General features: G+C 40.6%; 1 pseudogene; it reads left to right on the plus strand.

The window, feature by feature from the left end:
* Nucleotides 1-4,192: 4,192 nt before the first annotated feature.
* LOC128581010 (heat shock factor-binding protein 1-like) lies at nt 4,193-22,218 on the plus strand (annotated as a pseudogene).
* The last annotated feature ends 345 nt before the right edge of the window (nt 22,219-22,563 follow it).

A 22,563-nucleotide genomic window follows, 5' to 3' on the forward strand; every position in this document is an offset into this window, starting at 1 on the left:
ATATTATGGAAATGCAAATCAAAACAACACTGAGATATCATCTAACCCCAGTGAGAATGGCCCACATCACAAAATCTCAAAACTGCAGATGCTGGCATGGATGTGGAGAGAAGGGAACACTTTCACACTGTTTGTGGGACTGCAAACTAGTACAACCTTTCTGGAAGGAAGTATGGAGAAACCTCAAAGCACTCAAGCTAGACCTCCCATTTGATCCTGCAATCCCATTACTGGGCATCTATCCAGAAGGAAAAAAATCCTTTTATCATAAGGACACTTGTACTAGGCTGTTTATTGCAGCTCAATTTACAATCGCCAAAATGTGGAAACAGCCTAAATGCCCACCAACCCAGGAATGGATTAACAAGCTGTGGTATATGTATACCATGGAATACTATTCAGCCATTAAAAAAAATGGAGACTTTACATCCTTCGTGTTAACCTGGATGGACGTGGAAGACATTATTCTTAGTAAAGCATCACAAGAATGGAGAAGCATGAATCCTATGTACTCAATTTTGATATGAGGACAATTAATGACAATTATGGTTATGGGGGGGTAAGCAGAAAGAGGGAAAGAGGGAGGGGGTGGGGCCTTGGTGTGTGTCACACTTTATGGGGGCAAGACATGATTGCAAGAGGGACTTTACCTAACAATTGCAATCAGTGTAACCTGGCTCATTGTACCCTCAATGAATCCCCAACAATAAAAGAAAAAAAAAAATTACATACAATACTAAAAAAAAAAAAAAAAGATTCACCATAGCAATTCCCAAGATAATCTTAAAACATCATAAAAATCAAGAGATTATAACTTAGTCCCATAAAATGGTAATTATATTTCAAATCAATATTCCTCTAAGTCAGTATAATCCATTCATCTCATTAATTGTGAGTAATAATTACTCACTTGAAGACTTTTCTGAATAGTCTACAGGCACAAGTCAACTTTTTCTACCAGGTGGAGCCTGTGGCTCAAAGGAGTAGGGCACTGGCCCCATATGCTGGAGGTAGCAGGTTCAAACCCAGCCCTGGCCAAAAAAAAAACAACAAAAAACTTTTTCTACCTACAACAATCACAGCACTGTTGATTTAAAAAGAAAAATTCCAAAAATTATATGGACTCCGGATAAGGAAATGATGGCTCACTCCTCCTCAGCCCCATTGCTCAAAGGGATGTTAACACTACCTTCTATAAACTTTCAAACATAAAAAAATATTTTTTGACTACTGTGTACTTATAAACATGCAACTGCTATCAGTTGGTTGTCTCCTCAGCAACCCGGTGAGTGGAAGCGGATCAACTGAGATTTCTTTGTTTTCAAAAGATAGGATCATACGATGTACCTGTACTTGCCTTTCTTTTAACTTTATGATGTACTTTGGGCTCTTTGTACATTATTACATCTGCCTCATTTCATGATTGTACGGTATTTTATTGTATGAGATATTCTATCTTAACTAGCTCCTTCTTGATGGCTGTTTATGTTGATTCTGGTTTTTTTTTTTTTTTCTTGGCTGATATAAACATTGTATGTTTGTATCATCTCTCAGTCGTTCAGATTCCTAAAAATAAAATAACTGGATCAACTGGAGTCTATTTAAAAATCTCGTGATCTGTTGCTAAGCTGCCCTCCCCCCCAGGGGTCTCAGTATATTTCACCTATAGCGCATGAAAGTCAGTTCTAGTGTCTAGGAAGGGAGGCACCTGTGTTAATGGAGGTGTTACATTCATTTGGAATAGAGCTTTCGCGTGCATGCTCTTCTTTCTCTGCCCCCGCTTCCCGTTTTTCTTTTACAGTCTCTGTGAACAGATTAGCAGACGTTTTCAATTTATAGCACTCAGTGACAAACTGCATGTGATGGTTATACTAGATTCTTGCCCCATCCTTGATTGGGCGAAGCTCTTCACATACACACCGAACTTTGATTTGTGAAGACAAGCTTGATGATTTCAGGAAAATAAGAGAAGAGAAGACAAATTCTTAAGACTGCTATTTAGAAAACTGTTGTGAATCTGCTTATCTGACATGTAGATGTAGAAGAATAAACCTTGTCTCTGGCATTACAGATACTGAAAAAAAAAAAGAAAGAAAGAAAATTATAGACCAATATCACTAATGAACATAGATGCAAAAATATTCAATAAGGGGGAGGAGATAAGATGGCTGACTGAAGCCAGCTTTCCACAGAGGCTCCCATCCAGAAGAAGAGTTAAATGACAATTAAGTTTATGGGGGGAAGGAAAAGCAGAAAGAGGGAAAGAGGGAGGGGGTGGGGCCTTGGTGTGTGTCACACTTTATGGGGGCAAGACATGATTGCAAGAGGGACTTTACCTCTTGCAAACATTCCAAGTGTAAGGGCTTGGAATGTTTTGAGACAAGGAAGCTTGTTTCTTTTTTTTCTCTTTTTTAGAAAAAAGAAACACTTTTTTTATTGTTCTTTTTCATTTTCAACATGTCTACCATCACTACTAATACAAAGGATAATATGATTCTGTAGTTCTCAGAAACATTTTCAAGCTGATTTTCAGTAACACCAGCAATAACATCAGTTATCCTAGCTTGAAAGTCTTCTAAAAATGGAGGTTTGGTTGAATAAATATTAGTTTTCACGTGTCCCCATTAAAAGAAATCCAATGGAGTCAAATATGGTGAATGTGGAGGCCAAGAAAATGGTCTACCTCTTCCAATCCATCTGTGAGGGAATTTCTAATGCAGAAACTGTCTAACATGCAAAGCAAAGTGACAAGGAGCATCAAGTTGAAACACTGTATTTTCTATCAGTCCTAATTGTTCAAGCTGAGGAATAAAGTAATTTTGTAGCATTTCTAAATACCTATCACCATTAACAACACACCCTTCAAAAAAGAATGACCCTATGTCTTGATTTTTTTCCCAAAGCACACCACACATTAACTTTGGGAGAATCTCTTTCATGTTCTACAGACTCAAGTGGACTTTCAGTTCCCCAATACAGCAATTAAGCCTGTTGACCTTGCCACTAAATGTTAAATGTTACTTCATTAGAGAACATTAAATTACTCAAATATCCATCACTGTTGCTAAGTTTTTCATTGAACTGGTGACAGAAAGTTGTGCATGATAATCCTCTTATAAAAACACGTAATGTACTTGAATTTTGCATGCTTTCATGTGAGTCTTGTCTGCAGAATCTTATGCACAGTAGACTTTGAAAGCCTCATCTCTAGTGATGCCTGTCTTAAAGACTTTCTTGGACTCACCTCAAAGGTTCCGTCTATGGATACTATAGTTTTCTTACTAACACATGGCCTACTAGACCATGGATGATTATTGACAGACCCTGTTTTTTTAATTTTTTATTCACTTGGATATGTAATTCCTGTGTGGTGCTTCTTTCTTAGAATGGGTTCTAAACCTTTTTTGGACAGCAGTGGTATATTTTGGTTTTACCAACCAAAGAACACAATTTACTTTCTCTTCCAGTGAAGCCATGAGTCAACAGTGATTCTAGCCAAGGCTCCCTCAGGAAGCCTGTTTCTTAATCAAAGATAAGCCACCAGATACATAGTAAGACTCAAATAACTCATTAAGTAAATTGATGACCTAGAGGTGTGGTTTGACCTTTATCTCACATGGCCTTTGGCCTGCTAATGATTTATCATCTCACTGTTACAAAAGGTAACTCCAGAAGGGAGGAGGGAGCATAACTAGGCATGTCTGACCTCCCTTCTCCACAAAGTCTGCAACTCAGCTTTAAACACTTGTCTACCAATGGGGGCTCAGAAAAGCCACTCCTGTGGTTTTTTTCCCCACATATTTGTTTCTGGACAAAGGAACCAACAAAAAGAAAACATTGGTAGTATCAGTCCCTTATCTTCATTGGTAGCAACTTAAGATTTTTCTGTTTCCCTTAGCCAAGAGGGCGTTCACTCGGTCAGCTGAAGTTAAGGTTTTATTTTAGTTCACAGTTCTGTAACAAAATAAAAAAAATTAGGACCATCCAAACTCGATTTGCCAAAGGAAAAGTTCAGACTGGAGATTGAGTTATGCAACACTGTTGTCCCTTTTCCAAATACATGACCAGCACTTCCAGAATTGGTATTTAGGTATTTTACATTAGGCAGACCCCCCCAAAAAAAATCCCACAAGGCCTCTTTTTGTCCCTGGATGATGGTCCTTAAAAACTGTTCAAAATTAACTTATTGAAGATGGCGGCGGTCTCAATGTCAGAAGTGCTGAAGCAAGTGGTGTGTTGGAGAAGGGCAGTAGGTGTAGTTGCTATTTCCGTTTCCAGGGTCCTGACCAGGACACAACAGAGGATCCAGAAATTGGGGTCTAATGACTCACTTGACTATAAAAAATAATAGAAGTGGCATCCACCGTACCTCCGGAAGAGTCGTGCCACGACATGCAATGGGTGCCCCCCTTGATCTCCATAAGAGCTGCGCTGTGACCCATAACCTGCGATTGGCACCCACCCAGACCCCAGTAAGAGCTGCACCACAACCTGCAATGGGCGCCCACCAGACCTCCTAAAGAGCTGCACCGTGACCAGCACCTACCCGGACTTCCGTAGGAGCAGTGCCACAACCCACGCCCACCGGGCCTCTGCGTGCCCTGACCAGGAACCCCATGTCCTCCCTCCTATAACCTCCCTGCCTCCACACGGGGCCCACTCATCTGACCAGGGACTCCGGTAACCACATGCCCTCCAGAGCCCTCCCTGCCTCTACTGAGTGCCCTTCTCCTGGCTACAGACTGCTGGAGCCTTGGGCCCTCTGTGACAAAGTCACTGGGCACCAGGCACTCCCAGAGCCGTGTACACCACCCCCCACCCTGTTGCTGGATCCAGGTGTGTCACGCTCTGGAGCTGCTCCCACAACCAGAACTCACTGGCTGGGGCAGCCCCATAGGAGCTACACAGGGTCACTCCCTACAAAGATCCAGCAACAATAGAGTGATCCCGCTGGGGTCACCAACAGGAGAGACACCTCCCCAACTCTGAGGATGGCCAGAGGGAATGGTAAAAAACAATCATGAGGCAAAATCAACAGAAATACTCTAGCAATATGAATAATCAGAGTAGATCAACTCCCCCAAGGAACAATGGGGCAGACACAGCACAAGATCCCATGCACAAACAAATAGCTGAGATGTCAGAAATTGAATTCAGAATCTAGGTAGCAAATAATTGAATTAGAATTCCAAGAAGTAACCCAAAAAATATCCCAAGAATTCAACAAATTCAAAGGCCAAATGAGCAAAGATTTTGACACATTGAAACAAGAAGTTGCAGCCCTAAAAGATCTGAGAAACACAGCAGAATCCCTCAGTAACAGAATGGAGCAAGCAGAAGAAAAGATTTCTGCCAGGAAGGCCATGTTAACCAGTGTGATGAAAATGTGTCAAACAGTCTATAAAACCAATGTATGGTGACCCATGATTGCATTAATGTACACAGCTATGATTTAATAAAAAATAAAAATAAAAAAAGATTTCTGCCATTGGAGACAAAGCTTTCAAACCCTCACAAACTCTCAAAGAGGAAGAGAAATGAAGGGCAAAAAAGATCATTCTCTCAGAGAGCTCTGGGATAATTTGAAGAAAATCAATATTCATCTTATAGGGATCCCCAAAAGTGATGAAGTGGCTTCACAAGGCAGAGAGTCTCTTCCCCATGAGATAATGAAAGAGAACTTTCCAGACATGACAAGAGATTCTGAAATTCAGATAGCAGACAGCTTCAGAATGCCAGCATGACTCAACCCAAATAAGACATCCCCCAGACACATTATAATCAATTTCACTAAAGTTAATATGAAGGAGAAAATTCTGAAAGCAGCCAGATGAAAGAAAACCATTACCTACAAGGGAAAGAATATTAGGATAACTGCAGATGTCTCTGCTGAAACCTTTCAAGCTAGAAGACAATGGTCACCAACTTTTAAGCTCCTAAAACAAAATAACTTTCAACCCAGGATCCTATACCCAGCTAAACTGACTTTCATTTATGATGGGTAAATTAAATAATGCCATTCACATGTTGAAGAAATTTGCCATAACCAGCTCTCCAGGATATTCTCAGACCTATCCTCCATAAAAACCAGTGTAATCCTCCACCACAAAAGTAAACCCACCCAGAAAAATTTGATCAAATTCCAACTTCCACAGTCACAAAAGGATTAAAAATGTCCATTAGACTCTTGAAAGGCTTATTAATATTCTTAATTAATGAGAATGGTTTAAATTGTCCTCTAAAGAGGCACAGGTTGGCTGACTGTATACAAAAACTCAAGCCAGATATCAGCTGCATACAAGAATCTCACCTTATATTAAAAGACAAATATAGACTCAAGGTGAATGGATGGTCATCTATACTCCAAGCAAATGGAAAGCAGAAAAAAGCAGGTGATTCAATCCTACTCACAGATGCAATAGGCTTTAAACCAACAAAAATAAGGAGGGATAAGGATGGACACTTCATATTTGTTAAAAGTGATACTCAGTATGATGAGAATTCAATTATTAATATTTATGCACCCAACCAGAATGCACCTCAATTTATAAGAGAAACTCTAACAGACGTGAGCAACTTGATTTCCTCCAGTTCTAGAGTAGTTGAAGATTTTAACACCCCTTTAGCAATGCTGGATAGATCCTCCAAAAAGAAGCTAAGCAAAGAAATTTTAGATTTAAACTTAACCATTCAACATCTGGACTTAACAGACATCTAACAAACATTTCATGCCAACAAAATTGAATATACATTCTTCTCATCAGCCCACAGAACATACTCCAAAATTGACCACATTCTAGGCCACAAATCTAACCTCAGCAAATTTAAAAAAATAGAAATTATTCCTTGCATGTTCTCAGGCCATCATGGAATAAAAGTTGAACTCAATAACAACAGGAATCTGTATACCCATACAAAAACATGGAAGCTAAATAACCTTATGCTGAAGGACAGATGTGTTATAGATGAGATCAAGAAGGAAATCACCAAATTTTTGGAACAAAACAACAATGAAGACACGAACTATCAGAACCTCTGGGATACCGCAAAGGCAGTCCTAAGAGGGAAATTTATAGCACTGCGAACCTTCCCCAAGAAAATGGAAAGAGAGGAAGTTAATAACTTAATGGGACATCTCAAGCAACTGGAGAAGGAAGAACATTCCAACCCAAAACCCAGCAGAAGAAAAGAAATAAACAAAATCAGAGCAGAATTAAATGAAATTGAAAACAAAAGAATTATACAACAGATCAATAAATGAAAAACTTGGTTTTTTGAAAAGATCAATAAAGTAGATAAACCTTCAGCCAACCTAATCAGGGAAAAAACAGTAAAATTTCTAATTTCATCAGTCAGGAATGGTAAACATGAAATAACAACAGACCCCTCAGAAATTCAAAAAATCCTTAATGAACATTAAAGAAATGTTACTCTCAGAATATGAAAATCTGAAGGAAATCGACCAATACTTGGAAGCATGCCACCTACCAAGACTTGGCTACAATGAAGTGGAAATGTTGAACAGGCCTATATCAAGTTCTGAAATAGCATCAACTATACAAAACTCCCTAAAAAGAAAAGCCCAGGACCAGAAGGCTTCACGTCAGAATTCTACCAAACCTTTAAAAAGGAACTAGTACCTATATTATTAAACCAACTCCAAAATATAGAAAAAGAAGGAATATTACCCAACACATTCTACGAGCAAACATCACCTTGATCTCTAAACCAGCGAAAGACCCAACAAGAAAAGAAAATTATAGACCAATATCACTAATGAATATTGATGCAAAAATACTCAATAAGATCCTAACAAACAGAATCCAACAACACATCAAAAAAATTAAACAACATGACTAAGTGGGATTTATCCCACGGCCTAAACGCTGGTTCAATATACATAAATCTATAAATGTAATTCAGCACATAAACAAACTAAAAAATAAAGACCATGTGATTCTCTCAGTTGATGCAGAAAAAGCTTTTGATAATATCCAGCATCCCTTCATCATCAGAACACTTAAGAAAATTGGTACAGAAGGGACATTTCTGAAACTAATAGAGGCCATCTACAGTAAACCCACAGCCAATATCATACTGAATGGAGTTAAATTGAAATCATCTCCACTTAGATCAGGAACCAGGCAAGGTTGCCCATTGTCTCCATTGCTCTTTAACATTGTAATGGAAGTTTTAGCCATTGCAATTAGGGAAGAAAAGGCGATCAAGGGTATCCACATAGGGTCAGAAGAGATCGAACTTTCACTCTTCGCAGATGATATGATCGTATATCTGGAAAACACTAGGGATTCTACTACAAAACTTTTAGAAGTGATCAAGGAATACAGCAATGTCTCAGGTTACAAAATCAACACCCATAAATCTGTAGCCTTTATATATACCAACAATAGCCAAGCCAAAAAAAACAGTCAAGGACTCTATTCCTTTCACAGAAGTGCCAAAGAAGATGAAATATTTGGGAGTTTACCTAACAAAGGACATGAAAGATCTGTATAAAGAGAACTATGAAACTTTAAGAAAAGAAATAGATGAAGATGTTAACAGATGGAAAAACATACCTTGCTCATGGCTGGGAAGAATCAACATTGTTAAAATGTCTATACTACCCAAAGCAATATATAATTTTAATGCAATTCCTATTAAAGCTCCATTGTCATATTTTAAAGATATTGAAAAAATAATACTTCATTTTACATGGAATCAGTAAAAACCTCGAATAGCCAAGACATTACTCAGCAATAAAAACAAAGCAGGAGGAATCACGCTACCAGACCTGAGACTGTACTATAAATCGACAGTGATCAAAACAGCATAGTACTGGCACAAAAACAGAGAAGCAGATGTCTGGAACAGAATAGAGAACCAAGAGATGAATGCAGCTACTTACCATTATTTCATCTTTGACAAGCCAATTAAAAACATTCAGTGGGGAAAAGGTTCCCTATTTTACAAATAGTGCTGGGGGAACTGGCTGGCAACCTGTAGAAGACTGAAACTGGATCCACACCTTTCACCATTAACTTAGACTGTCACTGGATAAATGATTTAAACTTAAGACATGAAACTATAAAAATACTTGAAGAAAGTGTAAGGAAAACTTTTGAAGGAATCGGCCTGGGTGAACATTTTATGAGGAGGACTCCCCAGGCAATTGAAACAGTATCAAAAATACTTTACTGGGACCTGATCAAACTAAAAAGCTTCTGCACAGCCAAGAACATAGTCAGTATAGCAAGCAGACAGCCCTCAGAATGGGAGAAAATATTTGCAAGTTAAACCTCTGATAAAAGCTTAATAACCAGAATCCACAGAGAACTCAAACATATTAGGAAGAAAAGAACAAATGATCCCATCTCAGGGTGGGCAAAGGACTTGAAGAGAAACTTCTGTAAAGAAGATAGATGCATGCTCTACAGACACATGAAAAAATGCTCATCATCCTTAATCATCAGAGAAATACAAATCAAAACTACTTTGAGATATCACCTAACTCCAGTGAGAGTAGCCCACATAACAAAATCCCCAAACCAGAGATGTTGGCGTGGATGTGGAGAAAAGGGCACACTTCTACACTGCTGTTGGGAATGCACACTAATACATTCCTTTTGGAATAATGTTTGGAGAATACTTAGAGACCTAAAAATAGACCTGCCATTCGATCCTATAATTCCTTTACTAGGTATATACCCAGAAGACCAAAAGTCACAATATAGCAAAGACATCTGACCAGAATGTTTATTGCAGCCCAATTCATAATTGCTAAGTCATGGAAGAAGCCCAAGTGCCCATCGATCCACGAATGGACTAGCAAATTGTGGTACATGTATACCATGGAATATTATGCAGCCTTAAAGAAAGATGGAGACTTTACCTCTTTCATGTTTACATGGATGGAGCTGGAACATATTCTTCTTAGCAATGTATATCAAGAATGGAAGAAAAAGTATCCAATGTACTCAGTCCTACTATGAAGCTAATTTATAGCTTTCATATGAAGGCTATAACCCAACTATAGCACAGGAATATGGGGAAAGGGCCAAGGGAGGGGAAGGGAGCGGGGAGGTTAGGGTGGAGGGAGGGTAATGGGTGGGGCCACACCTATGATGCATCTTATAATGGGTACAGGCAAAACCTCCTAAATGTGGAATACAAATGTCTACATACAATAACTAAGAAAATGCCATGAAGGCTGCGTTGAACAGTTTGATGAGAATATTTCAGATTGTATATGAAACCAGCATATTGTACCCCTTGATTGCACTAATGTAAAGCTACGATTTAACGATAAAAACAGGTAACTTATTTACTTAGCCCCTAAACCAGTGTTTCTCAAACTTTTTTTTAATCTCACAGCACACTTGAACCTATAGTTAACTTTTGCAGCACATTTAAATTATGTTGATTTAAAAAGGAGTAAAAAAAATGGAATATACTTACTGTGCTTTGAACTTCATTTGAAAATAATTTAATTCATGATCTTTAAAAATTTTCATGGCACACCTAAAATCCTCTCATGACACACCAGTGTGTCACAGCACACCAGTAGAGTATCACTGCCCTAACCCTTTCCAGGCATACATCCTCCCATTAACAAAGAGATACCAATTGTAACCTTAGCTCTGTGACCTAAATCTAATCCCTTGTTTATGGGAACAAAATCTGTTAAATTCCACACTGAGAATTATAAGCTTCTTTTCCCAAGTGAAGAAAAAAGACAGAATGACATTACCAGGCCCTGAGACTTCTACACAATCAGCCTTTCCTTTATTCTTTCTTCATATGTTTACTTTATCTTATGTATAGCACAGTTTCATTGGGTAATAATTAAAATCAGAAAATTGTAACTGTTTGCCTTTCCACCTGCCCCCAGCTTCCTGTGTATCCTTCCCATCAAAGAAATATGTAAACACTGAACCTCCTGAAACCTCTCAGAGCACAAGCCACAGACAACTGACACTGTGATTCATGTCTTCCTGGCTGCAACCTCAAGCTCTCCAGCTTAATAAACCTCAATTGACTGAGATTCCTGACAAAACTAAATACCACTTCAAGCACACCTACTCACTGGTCTCCCAAACACAGAAGAAATCTCCAAGCAAATCTTCAAAGAATCAAACAAAAGTGGCCTAGACTGGGATCCTCAGGAAATCTTGGAGTCCCCAGAATGAAGGCCTTAGGTAAGGATTCATGTGAGTGATTTATTAGGATATATTCCTAGGAAAAAAAATGTTGAGGAGTATTGGAGTGGACCCAGGAAAGAAAGGAAATCAAGAAAGGAGTTATATTTAGCACATTCCCACAGACCAGTGATCCCCAAAATGGTTAGCACTAGGGACTGGGACTGGTTTCATGGAAGACAATTTTTCCATAGACTGGGGGTTGAGGTGGAGGTGGGGGGCATAGTTTTGGGATGGTTCAAGCACATTACATTTACTGTGCACTTTATTTCTATTATTATTACACTATAATATATAATGAAATAATTATACAAATCACCATAATGCAATCTCTGTGTTAATGACAATCTGTATTTGCAGCTGCTCCCAAGTGCTAGCATCACCACCCCAGCAGCTCCACCTCAGATCCTTGGGCATTAGATTCTCATAGGGAGCACACAACCTAGATCCCTTGCTTGTGCAGTTTACAGTAGGGTTCAGCTCCTATGAGCATCTAACTCTGCCCCTGATGTGACAGGAGGTGGAGCTCATATTCTGATGGAAATATTTGGGAGTGGCTGTAAACACAGATGAAGCTTCACTGGTGCTTGCCACTCACCTCCTGCTGTGTAGCCCAGTTCCTAACAGGCCACAGACTGGTATCAGGGGTCAGGGAATGCAGGCATAGAGAATAATTTGGCCTGAGCCTCCAAGTGAGTTCTGGAAAGCAACAAGGCACACTTTCATGGTTGTCTCAATCAGGAGCCAGAGAGCAGGAGAATTTATCCTCTGAAGCCCACCAGTCATTAGGTTAAGACTGCTCTGAAAGAGATTGCAAAGTCCCAGGCACCTGTGGTCCTCAGTGGCCAAGCAAAGTGGATTCCAGCACCCTGTGAAGCACCATAGCTGCTGGCTGTTGGAGGCACAGAGGCATTCTGACTATCCAGTGCCTGTCACCCTACTTCAATTCCTAAAGGTCAGCAGAACCTCACCAGGTACCACTGAATTAAGACACCCTCCCCTACATCTGTCTTAGGACTGAGCCCATTTGAGGGTATTCTGCCCTTCACAGGCAGAGCAGACTCTCCCTGGCTCCAGAACAGACACCTCCCCTGGTGGGTCTCTGCACTCTGGATTCCCAGCTCTGACCTCAAATCTTTTTCTATCAGCTGAGGGCAAAGGAGGCTGGTGACTGACCCTTTGAAAACATCAATGGACCACATCCGAATGCTGCTCACGTGCAACCCTTCTCCCCTCAGTGGTCTTCATTTGAACATTTGCTACCAGCACCAAGGTTTTCCACCTGTACCTGTCAAGGTCCAGGGCACATGGAAGACATTCTGCCTGGTTTATGGGTGTAGGCTGAAGCTGTGAGGAGGGTGAAAAAGCTCCTAGTCATTGAGACCCACAAACTGGTATTTTGGGGTCACTTCTGGGGAGAGGGGCCATGATACTCAGGAACTGGTTGGTGCAAAGACAGCAATGAAGATTCTCCAGGGAGAACTAGGCACCGTAGGTGGGTAGGGAGATCTGGTCCTGCCTGAGCTATTTCTACCATTTCAGGAGGAAATGAAGAGAAGTGGGAGGGACTAGGATTGGAAAGATCTAGGAGCTGAACTGATCCCACAGAGTTGAACCCTGACAACACACTACACAGGTCCCACCCATGACCTCCTAACCTGATACACATTCTTGAACTCTCTTCTCAAGGTTCATTCCACTTTCTCTTATGACACCTGTTCGATCTTGGTCTGGGAGATTCAATCTCTTCAAGAAGGACTAGGGCCTTATAACATCAGAGCTCCTTTTATATGCATTGTGAAGATCTTCCAGGCTGTCCTTTATCTTTGAACCTTTGTAATGCAAGGTTTCAAGAAGAAAAATGGTCACATTTGTCTTTTCTTCATGCATATGTTATGTCTGGTTCAGTTCTTATAGTCTGCAGTTGCATTGTTTTTCTCCTCAATTTCCTATCTTTGCTCTGCCAGCTACTTTCATCAAAACTCATTGCTGGATTTTTTTTTATTTGCATATTTTTTTATTTATTTTTATTAAACCATAGCTGTGTACATTAGTATGATTGTGGGGCACCATACACTTGGTTCATAGATCGTTTGACACATTTTCATCACATTAGTTAACATAGCTTTTGTAGCATTTTCTTAGTTATTTTGCTAAGACCTTTACATTCCACATTTACTAGGATTCACATATACCCTTATAAGATGCACCGCAGGTGTAATCCCATTAATCCCCCTCCTTCCCCTTCCCTTCCCCCTCCCTCCCCTCCCTTTCCCCTTTCTCCCTATTCTTAGGTTGTAACTGGGTTATAGCTTTCATGTGAAGGTCCTACATTAGTTTCATAATAAGGGTGAGTACATTGGGTACTTTTTCTTCCATTCTTGAGACACTTTACTAAGAAGAATATGTTTCATAGAGTGCTTTTATTTTTATTTTCCTTCAATTGTCTATAATTTTCTTCCGTTTCCTGGGATAAATCTTTTGTGAAAGTTTAAAGGTGCCAGCCACGGTGGCTCACAACTATAATCCTAGCACTCTGGGAGGCCAAGGTTGGTGGATCACTTGAGCTCAGGAGTGAGACCAGCCTGAGCAAGAGTGAGACCCCATCTCTAAAAATAGCTGGGAGGTGTGGCGGGCACCTGTAATTCTAGCTACTCAGGAGGCTGAGGCAAGAGAATCACTTGAACCTAAGAGTCTGAGGTTGCTGTAAGCTGTGATGCCACAGCACCCTACTGAGGGTGACAAAGTGAGACTCTGTCTCAAAAAAAAAATTAAGGGGGGAGGAGACAAGATGGCTGACTGAAGCCAGCTTTCCACAGAGGCTCCCGTCCAGTAGGAGAGTTAAAGGACAAAAATTCAGCAAGTAACCTGGTGGATTTGAGCTGCACTAAGAGAGAAGGTTGAAGAACGCACGTCAACCCCGCTGAGGTGAGCTGCGACCACAAGGATACAAACAAAAGGTACGAAATCCATCACCAAGCAGACAGTAGTCCCCTCCCCCATGAGAGGGCTCAGAGTGCCCCACAAACAATCGGGCAGAGTTCAAAGGTCCTCCCACTACACTCCATGGGAGAGACCCTCTAAAAACGGAACCTACCTCCCCTACTAGGGTGCCACGGTGTCCTCCTGCCAGGCATAAAATGGTATAAATTGTATATAGCCTCTACCTGGAATTCTGAGCTCCCACCACTCTCCTTCACTAACACTGAGGTCTGGAGGCCAGTCCCGGTCAGTGAAGAGGGGACCGCACCGGAGTGGCAGTTCCCTGAGGCACAGTGCAACAGCCGTCTTTTGGTGACAATACGGCCAGGCATAAAACTGTGTAAAGCTGTGTGTGTTCTCTGCCCGCAACCCCAGGCTCCCAGCGCTCCCCGCACTCCCCAAGGTCTAGAGGCCTGTCGCTCCAGGGGTCCAGACTCTTGGGCGATTGCTCGAGGGGTGTAGACAGTGCTGGGCTGCAGCTGGTCAGTGCAGACTCTGGGGTATGGGAGCAGAGAGAGGATGGTTGTCTGGAAGGCAGCTACACCGGAGCAGCAGTTGCCTGAGCCATAAAACAGCAGCCCTCTTTTGCTAGCAATATGACTCACAACCGAATATTCTGAAGCCACACCCCATGTCTCCCTGGGCAACCAGAGACTCTGAGTATAGGATTAGCCTGAGGCTACTCCAACTTGCAAACCAGGGAAACTCCCAGGGTGGGGCTGACCCAGAGGTCTGCTTTACTAAACCTAAGACTCACCTGGCCCTCAGGGGATTGTCAGCCTATAGACAATACAAGAGCAAAGACAAGCTGATTTGGAACTCGATTCAGCTTCTCTTCTGCAGGGGAACCGCACAGTTGTTCTGTTCTGTTCTGTCAGTAACATTAATCAGGGGCGAGACTGGACCTGAGTGAAAACCCCCCAAACTTCATCAAGTGCCCAAGGTTGTTAGGCCTCACCTCCTCCTGCTAGAGAGAGGCAGAGCGCAGCGGCCTGGCGGACTTCCTTGTGATTCAGGGAGGTGCAAACTCCTGGAGTACTGATTCACTACAGGCAACTGGGTCAGCCAACCGCAGGGCTATCAGTGACTGGGTGTGACAGTGGAGCAAGGTGGGGAAGGAGGCATTAACCTTCCCAGACTGATCTATTGGCTGGGTGTCTCCTCCTGACTCCACACAGCACTGGAGCAAGCCACAGCAGAGTAGTCACCAGACCCCTGTGATCCAGTTCCCAGAGACCTCTTAAACTCTCTCACCTGAGACAGGTGCAGACTGAGACAATTAATTTGGACTTTTTGAACTGAACCAATTGCCTGAGGACAAATCAGGTGGTGCCCTGGGTGCACGGTGGTAGGAAGGTTTGATTTTTCTTTTCCAATTGTTTGCCGGTGTGGGGTGGGTGACTTAATTGCTGATATTTCTCCACAGCTGAGACTTCAATCCAGAGTATCTGTTTCACTAGGGTGGAACAGAAACCAGCTGCAAACAAGACAGACCCACTTAGCCCCACCACACCAGACAGGGCCCCAGTTTCTCAGGCCACAACACTGTACAGGCCCTCAACAAAGCCCCAGGGGAAAAAAATCAAAGGGAGTAAAACAAACATGGGGCGGAATCAGAGGAAAAACTCTGGTAACATGAATAACCAGAATAGATCAACCCCCCACCCCCAAGGAAAGATATGGCAGATGTAATTGAAGATCCCATTCATAAACAACTGGCTGAGATGTCAGAAATCGAATTCAGAATTTGGATTGCAGACAAGATTAACAAAGTGGAATTAGGAATTCAAGGAGAAATTCAAAAGTTGTCTCAAGAATTTAACGAATTTAAAAACAAAACCACCAAAGACTTAGACTCACTGAAGCAAGAATTTGCAGCCCTCCAAAAAATAGCCGGGCATTGTGGCAGGTGTCTGTAGTCCCAGCTACTCGGGAGGCTGAGGCAAGAGAATTGCTTAAGCCCAGGACTTGGAGGTTGCTGTGAGCTGTGTGAGGCCATGGCACTCTACCAGAAAGTGAGACTCCGTCTCTACAAAAAAAAAAAAAAGAATTTGCAGCCCTCAAAGATATGGAAAATACAGTAGAATCCCTCAGCAACACAATGGAGCAAGCAGAAGAAAGGATTTCTGATATCAAAGATAAAGCCTTTGAACGCTCCCAAACTCTCAAAGAGGAAGAGAAATGGAGAGCAAAAATGGATCAATCTCTCCGAGAGCTCTGGGATAATTTGAAGAAGGCGAATATCCAAATCACAGGAGTTCCAGAAACAGATGAAGTGGTTTCACTGGGCACAGAGGCCCTTCTGCATGAAATTATGAAAGAGAATTTTCCAGACATGCCTAGAGATTCTGAAATTCAAATAGCGGACAGCTTCAGAACCCCAGCACGACTCAACCCCAATAAGACATCCCCCAGGCATATCATAATTAACATCACTAAAGTTAATATGAAGGAGAAAATCCTCAAAGCTGCCAGGAGAAAGAAAACCATTACCTTCAAAGGGAAGAATATTAGAATGACTGCAGATCTCTCTGCTGAAACTTTTCAAGCTAGAAGAGGGTGGTCACTGACTTTTAATCTCCTAAAACAAAATAACTTTCAATCCCAGATCTTGTACCCAGCTAAACTGAGTTTCATTTCTGATGGAGAAATTAAATACTTTAATGACATTCATATGTTGAAGAAATTTGCCATAACCAAACCAGCTCTTCAGGATATTCTCAAACCTATCCTCCATAATGGCCAACCCAATCCTATACTACAAAAGTAAACTCACTCAGAAACTTCAGATAAAACTCCAATTTCCACACTGGCGAAAGGATTAAAAATGCCCACTGGACTTTTGAAAAACTCGATACCCAAAATTTCACCAGACTGATCAATATTCTCCATTAATGTGAACGGCTTAAACTATCCTCTAAAGAGGCATAGGTTAGCTGAGTGGGTACAAAAACTCAGGCCAGATATTTGTTGCATAAAAGAGTCACATCTTAACTTAAAAGACAAATACAGACTCAGGGTGAAAGGATGGTCATCCATATTTCAGGCAAATGGTAATCAGAAAAAAGCAGGCGTTGCAATTTTATTTGCAGATACAGTAGGCTTTAAACCATCAAAAGTAAGGAAGGACAAGAATGGTCACTTCATATTTGTTAAGGGTAATACTCAATATGATGAGATCTCAATTATTAATATCTATGCCCCCAACCAGAATGCACCTCAATTTATAAGAGAAACTCTAACAGAAATGAGCAACTTGATTTCCTCCAGCTCCATAATAGTCAGAGATTTCAACACTCCTTTGGCAGTGTTGGATTGATCCTCCAACAAGAAGCTGAGCCAAGAAATCTTAGATTTAAACCTGATCATCCAACATCTGGATTTAGCAGACATCTACAGAACATTTCATCCCAACAAAACTGAATACACATACTTCTCATCAGCCCATGAAACTTACTCCAAAATCAATCACATCTTAGGACACAAGTCTAACCTCCATAAATTTAAAGGAATAGAAATTATTCCATGCATCTTCTCAGACCACCATGAAATAAAACTTGAGCTGAGTAACAACAGGAATCGGCATACTCATACAAAAACTTGGAAGTTAAATAAACTTATGCTGAATGATAGCTGGGTCAGAGATGAGATTAAGAAAGAAATCGCCAACTTTTTGGAACAAAAAAACAATGAAGACACGAACTATCAGAACCTCTGGGACACCGCAAAGGCAGTTCTAAGAGGGAAATTTATAGCACTGCAAGCCTTCCTCAAGAGAACAGAAAGAGAGGAAGTTAACAACTTAATGGGACATCTCAAGCAACTGGAAAAGGAAGAACATTCCAACTACAAACCTAGTAGAAGAAAAGAAATAACCAAAATTGGAGCAGAATTAAATGAAATTGGAAACAAAAGAATAATACAACAGGTCAATAAATCAAAAAGCTGGTTTTTCGAAAAGGTCAATAAAATAGATAAACCTTTGGCCAACCTAATCAGGAAAAAAAGAGTAAAATCTCTAATCTCATCAATCAGAAACAACAAAGATGAAATAACAACAGACTCCTCAGAAATCCAAAAAATCCTTAATGAATATTACAAGAAACTCTATTCTCAGAAATATGAAAATCTGAATGAAATTGACCGATACTGGGAAGCACGTCACCTTCCAAGACTTAGCCAGAATCAAGTGGAAATGTTGAACAGGCCTATATCAAGTTCGGAAATAGCATCAACCATACAAAACCTCCCTAAAAACAAAAGCCCGGGACCAGATGGTTTCACGTCAGAATTCTACCAAACTTTTAAAGAGGAACTAGTACCTATACTACTCAACCTGTTCCAAAATGTAGAAAAAGAAGGAAGGCTACCTAACACGTTCTATGAAGCAAACATCACCCTGATCCCCAAACCAGGAAAAGACCCAACAAGAAAAGAAAATTATACACCGATATCACTAATGAATAAAGATGCAAAAATATTCAACAAGATCCTAACAAACAGAATCCAGCAACACATCAAACAAATTATACATCATGACCAAGTTGGTTTTATCCCAGGGTCTCAAGGCTGGTTCAATATACATGAATCTATAAATGTAATCCAGCACATAAACAAATTAAAAAACAAAGACCATATGATTCTCTCAATCAATGCAGAAAAAGCTTTTGATAATATCCAGCATCCCTTCATAATCAGAACACTTAAGAAAATCGGCATAGAAGGGACATTTCTTAAACTGATAGAGACCATCTACAGCAAACCCACAGCCAATATCATATTGAATGGAGTTAAATTGGAATCATTTCCACTCAGATCAGGAACCAGACAAGGCTGCCCATTGTCTCCATTGCTTTTCAACATTGTAATGGAAGTTTTAGCCGCCACAATTAGGGAAGAAAAGGCGATCAAGGGTATCCACATAGTTTCAGAAGAGATCAAACTTTCGCTCTTTGTAGATGATATGATTGTATATCTGGAAAACACTAGGGACTCTACTACAAAACTTTTAGAAGTGATCAAGGAATACAGCAGCGTCTCAGGTTACAAAATCAACATTCATAAATCGGTAGCCTTTATATATACCAACAATAGTCAAGTTGAAAAAACAGTTAAGGACTCTATCCCATTCACAGTAGTGCCAAAGAAGATGAAATATTTTGGAATTTATCTAACAAAGGACATGAAAGATCTCTATAAAGAGAACTATGAAACTCCAAGAAAAGAAATAGCTGAAAATATTAACAAATGGAAAAACATACCATGCTCATGGCTGGGAAGAATCAACATCGTTAAAATGTCCATACTACCCAAAGCAATATATAATTTCAACGCAATCCCTATTAAAGCTCCATTGTCATACTTTAAAGATCTTGAAAAAAAATACTTCGTTTTATATGGAATCAGAAAAAACCTCAAATAACCAAGACATTACTCAGAAATAAAAACAAAGCAGGAGGAATTACACTACCAGACTTCATACTATACTACAAATCGATAGTGATCAAAACAGCATGGTATTGGCACAAAAACAGAGAAGTAGATGTCTGGAACAGAATAGAGAACCAAGAGATGAATCCAGCTACTTACCGTTATTTAATCTTTGACAAGCCAATTAAAAACATTCAGTGGGGAAAACATTCCCTATTTAACAAATGGTGCTGGGTGAACTGGCTGGCAACCTGCAGAAGACTGGGATTGGACCCACACCTTTCACCATTAACTAAGATAGACTCTCATTGGATTAAAGATTTAAACTTAAGAAATGAAACTGTAAAAATACTAGAGGAGAGTGCAGGGAAAACCCTTGAAGAAATCGGTCTGGCAAGTATTTTATGAGGAGGACCCCCCGGGCAATTGAAGCAGCTTCAAAAATACACTACTGGGACTTGATCAAACTATAAAGCTTCTGCACAGCCAAGAACACAGTAAGTAAAGTGAGCAAACAGCCCTCAGAATGGGAGGAGATATTTGCAGGTTATGTTTCCGACAAAGGTTTATTAACCAGAATCCACAGAGAACTCAAACGCATTAGCAAGAAAAGAACAAGGGATCCCATTGCAGGCTGGGCAAGGGATTTGAAGAGAAACTTCTCTGAAGAAGACAGGTGCACGGCCTTCAGACATACGAAAAAATGCTCATCATCTTTAATCATCAGAGAAATGCAAATCAAAACAATTTGAGATACCACCTAACTCCAGTGAGACTAGCCTATATCACAAAATCCCAAGACCAGAGATGTTGGCGCGGATGTGGAGAAAAGGGAACACTTCTACACTGCTGGTGGGAATGCAAATTAATACATTCCTTTTGGAAAGAGATATGGAGAACACTCAGAGTTCTAAAAATAGATCTGCCATTCAATCCTGTAATCCCTCTACTGGACATATATCCAGAAGACCAAAAATCACATCATAACAAAGATATTTGTACCAGAATGTTTATAGCAGCCCAATTCATAATTGCTAAGTCATGGAAGAAGCCCAAGTGCCCATCGATCCACGAATGGATTAACAAATTGTGGTATATGTACGCCATGGAATATTATGCAGCCTTAAAGAAAGATGGAGACTTTACCTCTTTCATGTTTACATGGATGGAGCTGGAACATATTCTTCTCAGTAAAGTATTTCAAGAATGGAAGAAAAAGTACCCAATGTACTCAGCCCTACTATGATACTAATTTAGGGTTTTCACATGAAAGCTATAACCCAGTTACAACCTAAGAATAGGGGGAAGGGGGAAAGGGAGGGAAGGGTGGGGGGAGGTGGGTAGAGGGAAGGGGATTGGTGGGATTACACCAGCGGTGCATCTTGCAAGGGTATATGTGAAACTTGGTAAATGGTCTGTGAATCTAGTGAATGATGCCCCATGATTATATCAATGTACACAGCTATGATTTAATAAAAAAAAAAAAAGAAAGAAAAAGAAAAGATAAGAGACAGGCCAGGGATGGTGGCTCATGCCTGCAATCCTGACACTCCAGGGCCAGGCACAGTGGCTCCCACCTGTAATCCTAGCACTGAGAGGCTGAGGTGTGTGGATTGCCTGAGCTCACAGGTTTGAGACCAGCCTGAGCCAGAGCAAGACCTCATCTCAAAAAATAGCTGAGTGTTGTTGCAGGCACTTGTAGTCCCAGCTACTTGGGAGGCTGAGGCAAGAGAATCACTTGAGCCCAAGAGTCTGACGTTGCTGTGAGCTATGACGTTACAGCACTCTACCAAGGGGGACATAATAAGTCTCCATCACAAACAAACAAACAAAAAAACTAACATTCTGGGAGGCTGAGCTGGGAGAATTGCTTGAGCTCAGGAGTAATAGCTTGAGTAATAGCTTGAGTAATAGTGAGATACTCATTTTGTCTAAAAATAGAAGAACTATCTGGTGTAGTGAAAGGCAGCTGTAGTCCCAGCTACTCAGGAGGCTCAGGCAAGAGGATCCCTTGAGCCCAAGAGTTTGAGGTTGCTGTGAGCTATTATACTATGGCAGTATACCCCGCTTGACAAAATGAGACTCTGCCTAATGAAAAAAAAAAAAAAAGAGAGAGAGAGAATTTAAGAAAAGTTAAGAAACAAAGAATGAGGAGTTCTAACATATGTCAAATTGGAATCCCACAAAGAGAGAAGAGAAAACAGGGGGAGTAAGGCAATATTCAAAAAGACAAGAACTGATAAAAGACAAGAATTCATGAATACAGTAACCACAACTTATGCCAAGAAGGATAAATATAAAAATAAATCAACACCTAGATACTTTTCAGTGAAACTTCAGAACAATGATGAGAAAGAGAGACTTCTCTGCCATGCTGAGAACCTGAGAGGTGGCCAAGACTGACCCCAGATGGTGCAGGACCTCACTTCGGTGGTGGAGACGTTCCTACAGCAGATGCAAGATAAATTTCAGACCAGACCATTGGAAGAATTGATGATATGGTTAGTTGCATTGATATCTGGAGAAAAACATTGCAGACCTCATGACACAGGCTGGAATGGAAGAACTAGAAAGCAAAAACAAGACACCTATCACACAAAAGAGTTGAAGGTTGCTAATAATTTACACTGAAATCTGGAACACCTTTTTTCCAGAAGATTAAATGGCTTTTTGCAATTAACTACTATGCATAGACAGGTTTTACATTACAAAACGTGCATTCTTATCACATACTATATAGCTTGAATTTTTTCTTTTCTTTTCTTTTCTTTTATTTTTATTGTTAAATCATAGCTGTGTACATTAGTGCAATTGCCTGTACCCATTCTAAGATGCACCATAGATGTGGCCCCACCCATTACCCTCCCTCCACCACAACCTCCCCCCTCCCTTCCCCTTCCTTGGCCCTTTCCCCATAGTCTTGTGCTATAGTTGGGTTATAGCCTTCATGTGA

The sequence above is a fragment of the Nycticebus coucang genome, chromosome 3 (genome assembly GCF_027406575.1).
Source record: "Nycticebus coucang isolate mNycCou1 chromosome 3, mNycCou1.pri, whole genome shotgun sequence".
NCBI lineage: Eukaryota > Metazoa > Chordata > Mammalia > Primates > Lorisidae > Nycticebus > Nycticebus coucang.